The sequence below is a fragment of the Glycine soja genome, chromosome 19, assembly GCF_004193775.1.
Source record: "Glycine soja cultivar W05 chromosome 19, ASM419377v2, whole genome shotgun sequence".
In the NCBI taxonomy this organism is placed as follows: Eukaryota; Viridiplantae; Streptophyta; class Magnoliopsida; order Fabales; family Fabaceae; genus Glycine; species Glycine soja.
In genome coordinates, this window is record NC_041020.1 from 26,915,633 (window position 1) to 26,930,032 (window position 14,400).

Here is a 14,400-nt window from a genome sequence, read left to right on the forward strand (position 1 = left end):
ACAAATTACAAAGAAAAAGAATAGGATAGGATAGAACCTGTATCAAGAGCCGAAGCTCTGATACCAGATGATGTGATCCTGACTAGGAGCGGATCGCTTGATACAGGCTACAGAGATTCGGATGATGCCACTTCCAGTGAAGAAAGATAAGTCAGGGTAGACGCCACAAGGATTACCTTGATAAGTCTAAGATTGATTCAACAAGGAACCCAGAGAGAAGCTCTCGCCAAATTTTATGAAAATGCCAAAAAAAAATTATTGAAAAAAGAAAACCAATACCTATAGTGTATCTGAACAAAAAGATAAAAATAGACATGGGTCTTCAAAACAGTTTGGGCCAAAAAAATTATAAATAAAAAAATAGAACATATTTATTATGGACCTTCAAATTAATTTGTGCCTTTAGCAAAAATTAATAGTCTTGATAGTGTTTCTTCATCCTTCTTCACATGGGTCTTCATCCTTCTCCACTCGGGGGCTTTGTCCTTCTTCACTTGGGCCTTCGTCCTTCTCCACTTGGACCTTTAGCCTGTATTTGGTCAGTTTCTGGATTCTTATCAGGTTCAATGGAGAAAATTTGGAAAAGAACAAGTTTTTCTATAATCGAATTGTTGATTTGGCTTCTAAACATTCATGCACTCCTTCTCAGTTAGCCTTAGCATGGTTTCTCCATCAGGGAAATGACATAGTCCCTATCCCTGGTAGTGTCCTTATTACATTTAAGAAGACTACATAGTTTAACATATGTGATGAGTTGCTTACTATATGCTTCTACAGTTCCACATCCACTGTTAATTCTTCAACTTTCTTAATCATATGTATGTTTAACAAATTCTGCCAATTTATTTTTCTGTATTTTACTTATTTCTCTTCTAAATACAACTTGATAAAGAAGAAAAAAAGAGGATATTTATTTGTGCATTTGTGCATTTAAGTTTGGTAATTATTGAAGAAAAAAATAACTTGTAAAATTATTAAACTATTAGCATACACGATATAAAAAAAATTAAACTATTTGTAGTTTCTTTGTTCTTGCTTCTTGTTAACTCTAATTTAGACTAATTATAGAATAAAATATATAATGGATGATCTTATCTTCATATTGATCAACATGTTTAGTTTGAATTTTGATATTTTTAAGTTGATCTATTTTTTAAAATGAAACTTTGAATAAGATGCACATTTCTTAAAGTGGTTTATTTTAGGATTTGTAGATGTGTTTATTTATTTTTTGTATTGATTGTAATTATGAGTATTTTGGTCTTATTTAGTCATGTAAGATTTATTTGTAGATGTGTTTTTTTATTTTGTATTTTTTTAATTATGGTTTCTATAAGCTTAAAGTTAAAAGGATTAAAAGAGAAAATATTAAAATATTAAAGGATATATTTTCTAAGAAAGTTATTACATCAGAACCGTCTTAGAAAGTTTATCAGACCCTACTTTTTAAGACGGTTCTGATGTAATAATCGTCTTAGAAAATAGGTTCTGACAAACTTTTTAAGACGTTTCTGATGTAATAATCGTCTTAGAAAGCTGACATTCTAAGATGGTTATTCAAGAATCGTCTTAGAATGTTAACTTTCTAAGACGGTTATTACATCAAAACCATCTTAAAAGTTTGTATTTTTTACAATGGTGTTTTTGGAAACCGTCGCTAATTGAAATTCACTTTTAACAACATTAATTATAATGACAGTTGAAAATCGTTGTTAAAAGCCCAATTTAACCGTCGTTAAAAAACTTTATTGTAGTATTGTGTTAGGAATATGATTTCTAACACACTTTTTTAAATATATTTTCTTTCGATTAAAATTTACTAAAAATTAGGTATTGACTCGTGCATTGTGTAGATTTATAAATAATAATTATACATGATATAATTTAGAGATATATTTAAATTTGGAAAAAGATTATTACGTTAAATTATAAAATAATTCAATGTAAAATGTTTGCTGAAATTATCATAAAAAATATATTTATAAAAAATATATCACTTATATCAATTATTTGTAAATTAATATTTGTATGTGATATAAGTTGAGGATTTAAAAGTATTAAAAAATAGTATATCAAGTTATATAAATAAAAAAAGTCTAAAATGTTTATTGAAATTATACTATAAAATTAACATTTGCCAAAATAATATTATTTATACAAATTAGAAAACATTAACACATGATATATGATATGATTACATTAATGATGTAATAAAGCTTAAGAATAAATATGAGTTCTCATCCACTGGTATCATTTTCAATAAGATTAGATGTTTCTTATTTTGTGCTGTATGCATATTTTCTAAATAAATTACTCTTGAAAACTCAATTATCAGAGTTTATGTTGAGATCTTACAGAAATGAATATTCCATTTAAATTTATTGGATTCTTTTGCGAAAAAAGATAAGGTAGAACAATATATTTAATTATTTACATATATTAATAATTTATGTACAGATTTAAAATATTTTAGAAAATAAAATTGAAACCCTTTTAAAATAGACATACGGTAGTATCTTTGTAAAGCCCTTTTCACATGATCCTCTTATGGTAAGTGACGTCCAATTGAACTTAGCCCATCGTGTATACAATTCCTTGAACTAAATTTCCCTTCAACTATTATATATGTACATAGCATCCAAAAAAAAAAAAACTATTAGCTATGTAACTGCCCATTCTCAAGCTTAATTATTTTTACGGTTACATGTCATTTGATAAGGACTGTTATGTGAGTGTTTACATCTTTGTTTTTTTTTTTTTTCAATTTTATCTTGGAGCCACTCATAAGTACCAACACTATGTGAGTGTAGACTGTATTCTTTCCAAACAAACAATCTCCCTTCTCTTTCTCTTTTTCTATGTGTAGTTGTGGTTAACTATGGTCAACACAAAATAAGCACTACTAAAAAATATGTTTATACGACGGTTATGATATTCTTATAAGACGATTATGTTCCTAGAATATTTTAAAAAAACAAAAAAAAATGAGGATTTTATGATGATTTTTCAAAAACTATAAGAAAATAGATTTTTTAAAACGATTCTCTGAAAAATCGTCTTTGAATCCTTGTTTTTTTTTAAATAAAACATTTAAAGATTCTAAAACGATTTTTCAAAATAACGTCTTAGAATGTTTTTTTAAAAAAATATAAATTATAATAAAATAATAAAAAAAGGAAAATTCTAATAAAATAATAAATAAGGTTACTAACTAAATTTCTATATCAATTCTAATAAAATAATACAAAATGATAACCATGCTTACATAAGTCGCAATTTTCATTATTTCTTATACAAACTTTAGAAAATAGGAAAAAAAGTGAAAATATAAATTGTTTTTTCAAATTTCACAGTATATTATCGACAACAAAGAAAAAGGTAAGATTCAATACTTTCAAGTGATTTATCAGTTGAAGTAAAATTATCTTCTATAATTCCCTTTTTCTCATTCTCCTCCTCTAGAATAATAGATTTAGAATCTCCATATGCTGCAATTTAAGATCTTATAAGATACAATTTATGACAATAAGAGAAACAAAAAAAATCCAAAATAAAGAAGAAGAAAAAAGAGCCCAACCAAACAATGAGACACAAGAGTTAACTTTCCAATCTGATATAACCAACTAAAGAAACATCAACAAAGACAAAACACTACTCTCATGTTAACATGTTAAACATGATTTTAGATATGAACATCATTTAATCTGTGCTATTTTCTTAAGTAAATATATATAAAGAAATCAAGTGTGTCATTACTTGATTTCTCACCTTTTCCTCACCTTTTTCTTTAAATTTTATACAAGTATGTTGCTAAAACGGATTCATAAAATAGACCTTGCACAAGGCAAAATAATACAGTATTATCATTAATACCGAGGTAAAATAAAGCGAAAACTCAAGTGCCAAGGACAATACTACTCCAATCTCAAATATAACCAAAAAAAAGATTATCATTAAAATTCGCACAAGCCATATAAAAATAAATAAATGAATGATACTTTGATAGTCCTAATTTAAAATAATAATAATAATAATAAGACATATATGCGGGTGGAATGGAAAATATTTATGCATTCTCGTAAATATATGTTATTCACGTGAGTATAATATATTTAATTATTTGCATATATTAATAATTTATGCACATATTTAAAATATTTTAGAAAATAAAATTGAAACTCTTTTAATATAGACATACTGTAGCATCTTCGTAAAACCCTTTTCACATGATCCTCTTAAAGTAATTTATTTTCATAACATTCATTTTCATAACGTTTTTAATTTAATTACTTTAATAATGAAATATTAGTTTAATTTAATTCAATTCAATTTGATAGCCGTTTAGAAACGTTTTTAAAAACAAAGTTAGTGACGTCCAATTGAACTTAGCCCAAATTGACCTCAACCCACCATGTTAAGAATTTTATAATTCATAATTAATCAATTACTATAGACTTCTTATTATATTATAATATTTATATTTATTTTATGGGTTCAATATAAGTTATTTAATTTGGCGAGTTTATTAGACTATTATTAAAAAAATAATATAGACTTAATAAGCGGAAACTGATTTGACCCATTATAGAATAATTTGAACTCTAACAGGTTAAAAATCATAAAACACGGTTATGGTCTTCATTAAACCAAATCAAGAAATTGTATTCTCTTCTCCCTTGACAAGAAGACGAAGGTCTCAAAAAGGAAAATAGAAATTTGGCTAAGATCACTGTCATCAGTACGGTTAGATTATTGAAAATTAAAGTTGTTTTTATTAGTGTTATACCTATGTTGATTTGTTACGTAAACCCTAATTTTATTTTGGAATATTTTTTATCACCATATTAATTAAAAATTGTGATTGCAAGCCTGGACATTTTTTTTCAATCACGATAAAATGGTCATGATCACGTGTTCATGGTTTCGCATTGCAATTGCATGAGAATTTTTTTTGCTCCACTAATTGTTGGCCATTGATATACATGCCTTTATGTATCATAGAGTTGGAAAAATTAAAGTATTTTCTTTCATATGAGAGAATAAAATCTTAATTTTTTTTGTTTATTTTTTTTATGAATTGCGTATACGATTTACGTTTTTGCATCTACAAATCCAATGTTATATTTGGATGCAAATCTAGCAATTACAAAATCCTCTCCCTTTTGTGTATGGTGATTTTGATTAAATTAATTGAAACAGTATGTTACTAAAGCAATCTCTATTGTATATACTAATTTAATTAGAATTGCATAGATATTAGTATGAAATTTTTTATGCGAATTGTGTTTAGCCCAACGGAAGATACAATTTGACCAAATAATATTGTACTTGTCATAAATATGAAATAATTATAAAGTGTTTTCATGTGAATAATAATCTATCCAAACATTATTTGACAAAATTTATTGTCAACATTTGATCATTGCATTGAGAATACCAATTAAAAATTTATTTATCCATCCAAAGATGATGAATTAACGTTGTGCTGGATATCTTGTGACGAGTTTATTACGGGAACTATTTTTCACATGTCATGTTGTATATATATTTTATATAACTTGTTGGCTTACTTGTGAGCATGTAATTATTTTATTTTTCTTATTAGTCGATTTCTGTTGCTAGTGCTACAAATGTATATATGCCCAAAGTGAATTGTCCCAATGTTGAATGAGACAAATTTTAAGGTAAGAAATGAAGTCATAGAAATTGTTATCGGTGGTATGAATTTCGATTTGACATTGAGACCCACCTCCACTACAGAAACCTCTAATGAGGCAAAAATTGAGAAATGTGACCTTTCCCATCATCATGAAACACCTTATTCCAGAAGCATTTTAGTCGGGCTCCATGTCCTAGGTTGAAAATGCAAAGAAATTTTGCCAAAAAAAGAACGAGAAGGCAGATATGAGTAACCTTTTGACTAATGGAAATGAAATGTCTACCTTGACATCAAAACTGAAAGTACTTAAGCTAGAACTAGGTAAAGAATGCTCATGCACTTAGTTTTGGTCTCACTTCCCGCACACTTTGGATAATTCAAGGTGAGCTATAACTCTTAGAAGGACAAATGAGCCCTTAACGAGCTTAGTCTCATTGTGTGTAGGAAGAAGAGAAGTTGCAAAGGGATAGATTTGAAAGTGCTCATTTAATCTTGACATCTCAACATAAGAAAAGAAACGAAAAAAACTAAAGGTACTACAAAAGGGTCTTCTTAGCAAAAGAAACAAAAGGAAGATGAAAAATTTACCTGCTACATCTACAAAAGTTTGGACACATAAAGAGTATCCAAGGTGGCTGCATGGTGTGTAGAGAAAGGTAAATCTCTTGCTCTTGTTTGTTCTGAAAGTTAATTTAATTTTTGTACCTGAAAATACATGGTGGGTAGATTCTAGTGCTATTAGTCACATAAGTCTAACCATGCATGGTTGCCTATGGAGTTGACTGGATGATGAAAGATTCATATTTGTAGGTGACAACAAAAGGGTTGCATTGGAGGTTATAGGAACTTTTAGATTACAATTGAAAACTGAATTTTATTTGAATTTATTTGAGGCTTTTGTTGTACCATCTTTTAGACGCAATTTGATTTTAATTTCTAGTTTGGAAAAATTTGTTTTTTCTTGTTCATTTGAAAATAATGAAGTTAGCCTCTATCATAATCTAAACTCGATTGATTCCAATTCTTTAATTGATAATCTATATATGCTAGATGTTACTTGTTCCTATAATGAAATACTGCAAATAAATATTTAGGTTATATCTCTGAACAGAGAATTTAGAGACTTGTGTTAAATGAAATTCTTGAACCTTTTAGACTTATTAGACTTTGAAGTCTATGTTGAATAGATAAAGGGAAAACGAACAAACATGAGAAAATTAGGTGTCGAAAGAGCTAAAGACGTCTTGAAACTAGTACATATAGACATTTATGATCCTTTTCCAACACCTTCTTGGAATGAGTAACAATACTTTATCTCGTTCATAGATGACTACTCTAGATACGACTACCGATATTTGATGCATAGTAGTGAGTACTATGGCAGATATGATGAATCAATCCCTAGATGTTTTTAAGAGTTTCAAGGCTGAAGTTGAATTTCAACTTGAAAAGAAAATTAAGGCTGTCAAATTTGGCCATAGTGGTGAGTACTATGGCAGATATGATGAATCAGGAGAACAACTTTAGGACCTTATGCACTTTTTTTTTCAAAGAGTGTGGAATTGTTCTGCAATACACTATGCCAAGAAAACCTAGCATGAATGGTGTAGCAGAACGACGAAACTGAACACTTAAGGATATGGCGAAAAGTATGGTTAGTCATTCTTCTTTGCCAGAGTTGCTTTGGGAAGAAGCCTTAAAGACCGCAGTTTACATCCTTAATAGGGTCCCAAGTAAAGTGGTTAACAAAACCACTTTTGAAATTTGGACTGACAAAAGGTCAAGCATTAAACATTTGCATATTTGGGGTTGTCTGGCTAAGACACAACCTTATAGGCCACATAAAAGAAAGCTAGATTCAAGAACAATTAGCTGTTATTTTGTTGGCTATGCCAAATGCTCTCAAGACTATAAGTTTTACGATCCCACTTTATGCTCTCGGGGAAATGTGAGATTTGTTGAGGAAATTGAGTTTGAGAAGGAAGAGAACATAAGGAATGTTGTCTTTGAGAAAGAACTTGTTATTAACAATGATCAACTCTTCATACCTATTATTGTTCAAGAAGTAACTATAGTAATAGAAAACAATGTTCTAATTATTGTTAATAACATTGTTCGAGAACAAGACAACAATGAGATTTTCCCTCAAATACCTATACAACAACCTCACGGGGTGTCATTAAGAAGATCTGTTAGAGAGAGGACAAGTTCAATCCTAGATGATTATATTATCTTTCTCCAATAACATGAGGATGATCCAATCAACTTCTTTCAAGCTATGCGTAATTCTAACTTTCAAAATTGGGTCGATACCATGAAGGATGAGATGAAATTTATGTAAGACAATGGCGTTTGGAATCTTATCGAATTGCATAAAGGTGTGAAACCTATTGGTTGCAAATCAATATTTAAAACCAAAAGGGATTAAAAGGGAAATATCAAGAGATATAAGGCGCATCTAGTCGCTAAAGGTTTTACTCAAAAGAAAGGCATTGACTACAAACAAACATTTTCTCTGGTATCTTCAAAGGATTCTTTTAGAACAAAGGTCCAATTACTTTCAATGAAATGTGGGTAGGTGAACATGGATTTGGGCATCCTTCTGCTCAAATTCATGTGCAAACACATTTTTTAGCTCATAAATGATTTGTCATACACAACTCAAAAATCAAGTGCCTTCTTCTGCATTATATGCCAAAGTTCATATGGATTGTGCCTAAAAAAGAAATAGTTTCTTTTGAATTCTGATTTGATCAATATAATCATCTGCATATACTTCTCATCTACCACAAACCACAAATGAATTGAAACCAATTCAAACAAACCACAAATAAAATTCAAACAATGAAACCAAATCAAGTCACTAGCTTCAAACACCAAATCATATGAACATACTACCTCCTAACATCAAACCAAACAAACAACATTTGAATAAATAATACTATCCAAATGCATTTACAAAAAATGGTGCAGTACGACAATTTGTAAGATAATATAGGTTTCAAAATCAATGAAATTAACACCACCAACAACATGTATCATCTACCTCAAAAACCTCAACATCCGCGATCTCGTAACGCACAACAACAGTTGACATAAGAATTTTATCCGTCAAAAAATCCCACCCTATTCATTTAACCTTAATTAGTTGGACAAACACATCGTAACCACCCACTCTCTTTACTATATCCTCTGCCAAATTAGACATATTTTGTTTCACTTCAACAACATCACAATCCCTGTTAACAGCCTTTACACTCATATCTAACTTCACAATTGCTATACACACAATGCATTGCATCCAATTCTAAAAGTAAAAAAATTCCACCCTATTCATTTAACCTTAACCAGTTGGAAAAACACATCATAACCACCCACCTTTTTTACTGTATCCTCTGCCAAATTAGAGACATTTTGTTGCACTTCAACAACATCACAGTCCATGTTAGCATCCTTTACACTCATATCTAACTTCACCACAATTGCTATAAACACAATGCATTGCATCCTCAACATGCACATCCATGTTTTTTTCTTTATCTTTGTTGAGGAATTAACACAAACATTCTCTGTCTTACACTAACACACAATACACGTACATGACTGCTTAAACTTTAAATTAAACAACAAATGATACTACCAACACAACAACAAATTAATGAAACCAAACAAATAAGGGGATCTAACATATGGAAGCCAAATCCTTAAAAAATAGCACACCTATTCACTTAAAGATATAGGGGCAGCCAAGCGGAGTTTAGCAAACAACTTACTATGAATCATTCCCCAACAACAAACCGAATCAAACAGAGTAAATTCAGACCAAAGTGCACAATCAACATAAACCCTAACCTTTAACATTAATCAACAAACAAACGGAGTAAGGGAACCACAAAATGCAATTAAGCCATTCACGACATCTGCATACTGAAGTTGCACGCAAAGCAAAGTTCACGAAAGCAACATGCGACATTGAATCTCAGTGTCGATAAATCTTCATCTAGGTTCTCCTACCTATCGTAAATCGTTCACTCAACCCTATTTACAATACTTTTATCCAAGGACTAAATTGCAAATTTCAAAACTCCTAAATAAGTCATCAATTCAAAATCTCAACGTTAAAATAATTTTTTATTATATCTAACGATATCAAATCGTGGTTCACCAGTGAACCAGCTATTTACTCATCCACCCTAGATTTTATCTTAGTTTAAATGAATTGTGTATTTTCTCTTATTTAGCTAAAAGAGTAAGAAAATAAAAGAAATATTGATTTCTGAAATATATTTTTTATTTTTTTAATTCAAGATTTAAATTTTTTAGTAAAATATATTTGACTAAACAATTTTAGTCTCTTACTTTACTTAATGTATAATTTTGGTATCCTATAAAAAATAGAGATATTTGGTCCTTATTTTTTAAAATCAAAGATTTTGATTCAACGGTCAAGTTTAGAGCATTAAACATCAGCAAGAAAATGTTGATTGCTAAATCATTAACGTGATACTATAATATTGAGTTTTTTTAATTATTAATTTGATTAGTTGAACATATAATTTAATTAAAAATTGTTAATTATTTAAACCTCTTTAGATTACTTAAAAATTGAATTAAAAAATTATTAGTGATTTAGCCATCAATATTTTTTTTATTAACTGTTAACATCTTAAAATTGATGGTTAAACTAAAAGATGAAATGTCTCTAATTATTTTATAGCCGGCCAAAATTACAGATTATGTTTTAGCCTATATTTTTGCTCCATCTAAAATTTTAGAAGTTTGATTTTAGTTTCCCAAAAAAATTATCTTTCTTTCCTTCCCTCTAATTTTGAAACACACTAATTTGATTATCAAAATAGTTTAGATAGTGCTATTAAATGTTATCTCGAGGATTAAAAGTGGTATATTTTTAAAATAGAGAGATAAAAGTAGGAAAAAAAATACGATAATAAATATCCTATTAGATTCTTAAAATTTTTAATAATTGAATTAATTTATTACTGATTTTTCTCTTCCAAGAATGTGTAAAGAAAGAAGTTGATTTTAAATGTGTGGTACGTGCCTCTCGTAGTGAAATAAATAAAAAAAAAAAGCGTCTGAATGTTAGTTTTAAATGGCCCGTGCGATGCACCATTCAATTAGGAGGATGTAACTTTGTTGTATATACATAAAATATAATAATTACTAATTTCTTCAATTTTTCTACTAATTTATATTTTAAATCTATTAACTTTATCAAAATTAATTTATAAATTGATCTTTTATATGATATAAAATGCAAAATAAACACAGTTTTTGATTTGTCATGTCACTTATGAGACTTTGGAGGTAGATCATAATTCTGATCTCGTTTTTGTGGCAATTTTACTAATTTAGTCGGTTGCAAATATGTATACCGATTTTATGGATATGGAAGTATAAACCGTAAATGTTTTGTACAATGTTTTTGATCCGAAGAGGATGTGTTTGAACAGTATTTTTGAAAGTACTTGAATGATACTGTAGCATAAGTCATATGATTGGTTCAGACTGTGTTGATTGAAAAAAAAAAGAGTTAAATTTTTTTATTTTTCCAGATCTAGGAAATTTGGTGACATATACCCTTATGGAAATCTTCCTATGAAACCAAATGAAGGCAAAGATACTAGAGCATGAATTTTAGGATGTCTCATTTTTTGCGTTCGTTTTTTCGAATTTCTTTTCATACTAGTTCTTCATCGTCAATGGCGGAACCAAGACCCTAAGTAAGTGGGAGCAAATTATAAAAAATAAAATTAGTGGGTTCAATTATATAAATATAGATGGGATAAAATACCAAAATATAAGATTTTATTTACAAGTTTCACTTTAAAAGAAAATTTATTGGTGAATTTTAAAAAATGAGGGGGTGCAAGTGCACCCCCTAGCCACAATGTACGTCTGTCACTGTCATCGTCATCCTCAACGTCAAATAAGAGAAACCTAAATCTACTCACTGAGCAAGACAACCAGACCCACAAGGTCACCCCTAAACATAATCTCTTCGATGAAGAAGTTTGCTTACCAAAACATGGATGATTGGAGCATTCCAGAAACCCCTCAGGATACATTATATGTTCCTAAGACAATTAAAAACAAATATAGTTTTGATTATGTAATTAAGACTGTTGAAAATAACATTCCTCTAGGACAAGACATAGGGGAAGAATTCCATTTATTATCCTAAAATTCAATTTTTGAGCATAGCAGAAAATATAAATACCTACACATAGGATGTGTCCAAGTGGCAATCAAACCATTAATTGACATGGGCATAGATGTCACAGTCTTGATGTGTCTTAGAGACATTAGGCATAACAAATTTTAAGATTCTTTAATAGGGACAATAAAAATTAGCCTAGGGCAAGGACCAGTCTATTTCAACTGTTATCCAAACAAAACAATGAGCCTGATGGATAAAAATATCCTTAACTCTTTATTCCTTAATATCCACTTTCATGGCCTAGACATGAAAGAGGGTTCAATTTCAACAGTCTTAATTTATAGAATCCAGTATAAGGTCATGAACACTTGTGCATCGAGAGTTCTTCTCAAACCACAAAAAGGAGAGACGATTTTGTTTATCACTGATATGACAAAGACTAATGTTTCTCTTCCTAGAACTATAAAATAAGATGAAGTAACTCTTCCTGAAAAATGGGTTATGGATAAGGCTACACCTTCAATCCCCAGACTTGCCCCTACCATAGAGCAAATTAAACGGGATAATTCTGGTAAAGTAGAAATAACCTTCAATAGGAGAAAATCGTTCTTATCCAAAATAAAAGCCTCAAGACAATCTGAGTATGAATCGGCAAGAAGGTCCTTCTCATTTAGGACTCGATCCATTCCAATAGGATTATCTAGATCTGAGTCACACAACTAGTTTTCTAGCATAAACCTCCAAGGATTAGATACGACTTCTAGTATACTTAGGACCATGTACAATCAGGAACCAGAAGATGACCAAAAAGTCAATTCAATCTCCAACATACTCTTTTATCCATGAACAATGTTATATGATGAATTTAGCATTGATATGGAAACCCTTAGAAAAGACTTTTATTCTCTAGAGAATGAACCTCAGAGGAGATGGTTTTTTTCAACATTTTAAGGGATTAAAAAGGCAATAAATCCAAGACAAATGTTATAAATTTGTCAAAAGAGTCAAAACTAATATTCCTTTCTTTGATTGGTTTCATGCGTATACCGTCAAAGAAAATATAGATTACCCTTGGCAAGATGACATAACAGGTGATCCAACAACCAATGTCATTACCAACTAGCAGATAAAAAATGGTGAGTTAATCCAATCAGAATTACCTCCCACAACTCAGTACCAACTGCCAAAGGTCAAGGACAACAATAATAAATCTAGCATGACCACACCTTTTAAACTAAAGGATGTCAACAAAGAAATAACCCCGAAGGATATTGGGAGCCTGATGGAACATGCTAATTACACCAACAAATACCTTCAGGTGTTAGGGGAATCTATTAGTAAAGAAAAAGGTCTTTACTAAACCCATGGACCACGGGTCGTCATCATCAGCCATTCAAATGGAAAAACCTTTGTTCAAAACTTTTATGGTTAGCGAAAAAGCCAAACAGAAATTCAGGGAACTTAGAAAACAAAAGTCCCCTACTGAGGAGAAGGTGATAGCAATAGTGAATTATTAAGCAAGATTAATAGTTTACTAAAAACCGTCCCTGAAACCCCTCAACCTTCTGAGGAATCATCCAAAATAAGGACTAGACACACCTCCAAACTAATTAATGCCATTAACGAGGATAGTGACAATAATTCAGAACAAGTATCTAAAGAATGGAGAGATTCTTGATGTTGTTAATACCCTTATTTTTACAATAGCCCAACATTTTATTGGTGACTCATTACTTTGGAAAGATAGGTCAGCAGAATTACTATCCAACCTTAAGTGTAGGACCTTAGTAGACTTTAGATGGTATAGAAACACCTCCCTGACTAGAGTTTACACTAGAAAGGATAGCCAACAACCTTTCTGGAAAGAAAAATTTCTAGTCGGTCTTCCAAGATCATTAGGAGATAAGGTTAGAGACAAAATTCATAGCCAATTCGCTAATGGAGATATTCCATATGATAGCTTGAGTTATTGACAACTCATTTCTTATATCCAAAAAGTAGTCTTAAAAATTTGTCAGGATGACAAAATCCAGAAGTAACTAGCCAAGGAAAAAGCCCAGAATAAGAGAGACTTAGGATCTTTTTGTGAACAATTTGGGATGTCGGCCTATCCAAAGCAAAAGAAAAAATAAAACCCCAAAATGGAGTTTCAAAAGAAATATGCCTCTAAAAGAGGGCTTTTAGGTAAAAATACTCAGATAAACCATCAACCAATAAAAAAATCAATGTTCCAAAACCCAAAACCAAAGTAGTTTGCTATAATTGTGGAAAACAAGGCCATATAAGCAAATATTACAGATTAAAAAAGAAACTAAGAAACCTTAGCTTAGGTCCATCCATAGAAGAGCATATTAATAATCTACTCATCGAAACCTCAAAAGAAGAAACTGGGGAAGTATCTTTGGAGGAAAATCTCAACCAAATCCAGCAGGATGATCAAACATCATCCTCGAAAGAAGAAAATACCCAAAAAATTAACACTTTGACAAAAGAGCAAGATCTTTTGTTTGAAGTAATAAATTTCATACTAGACCCTTAGGAAAAGAAGGTTTTCTTGAAT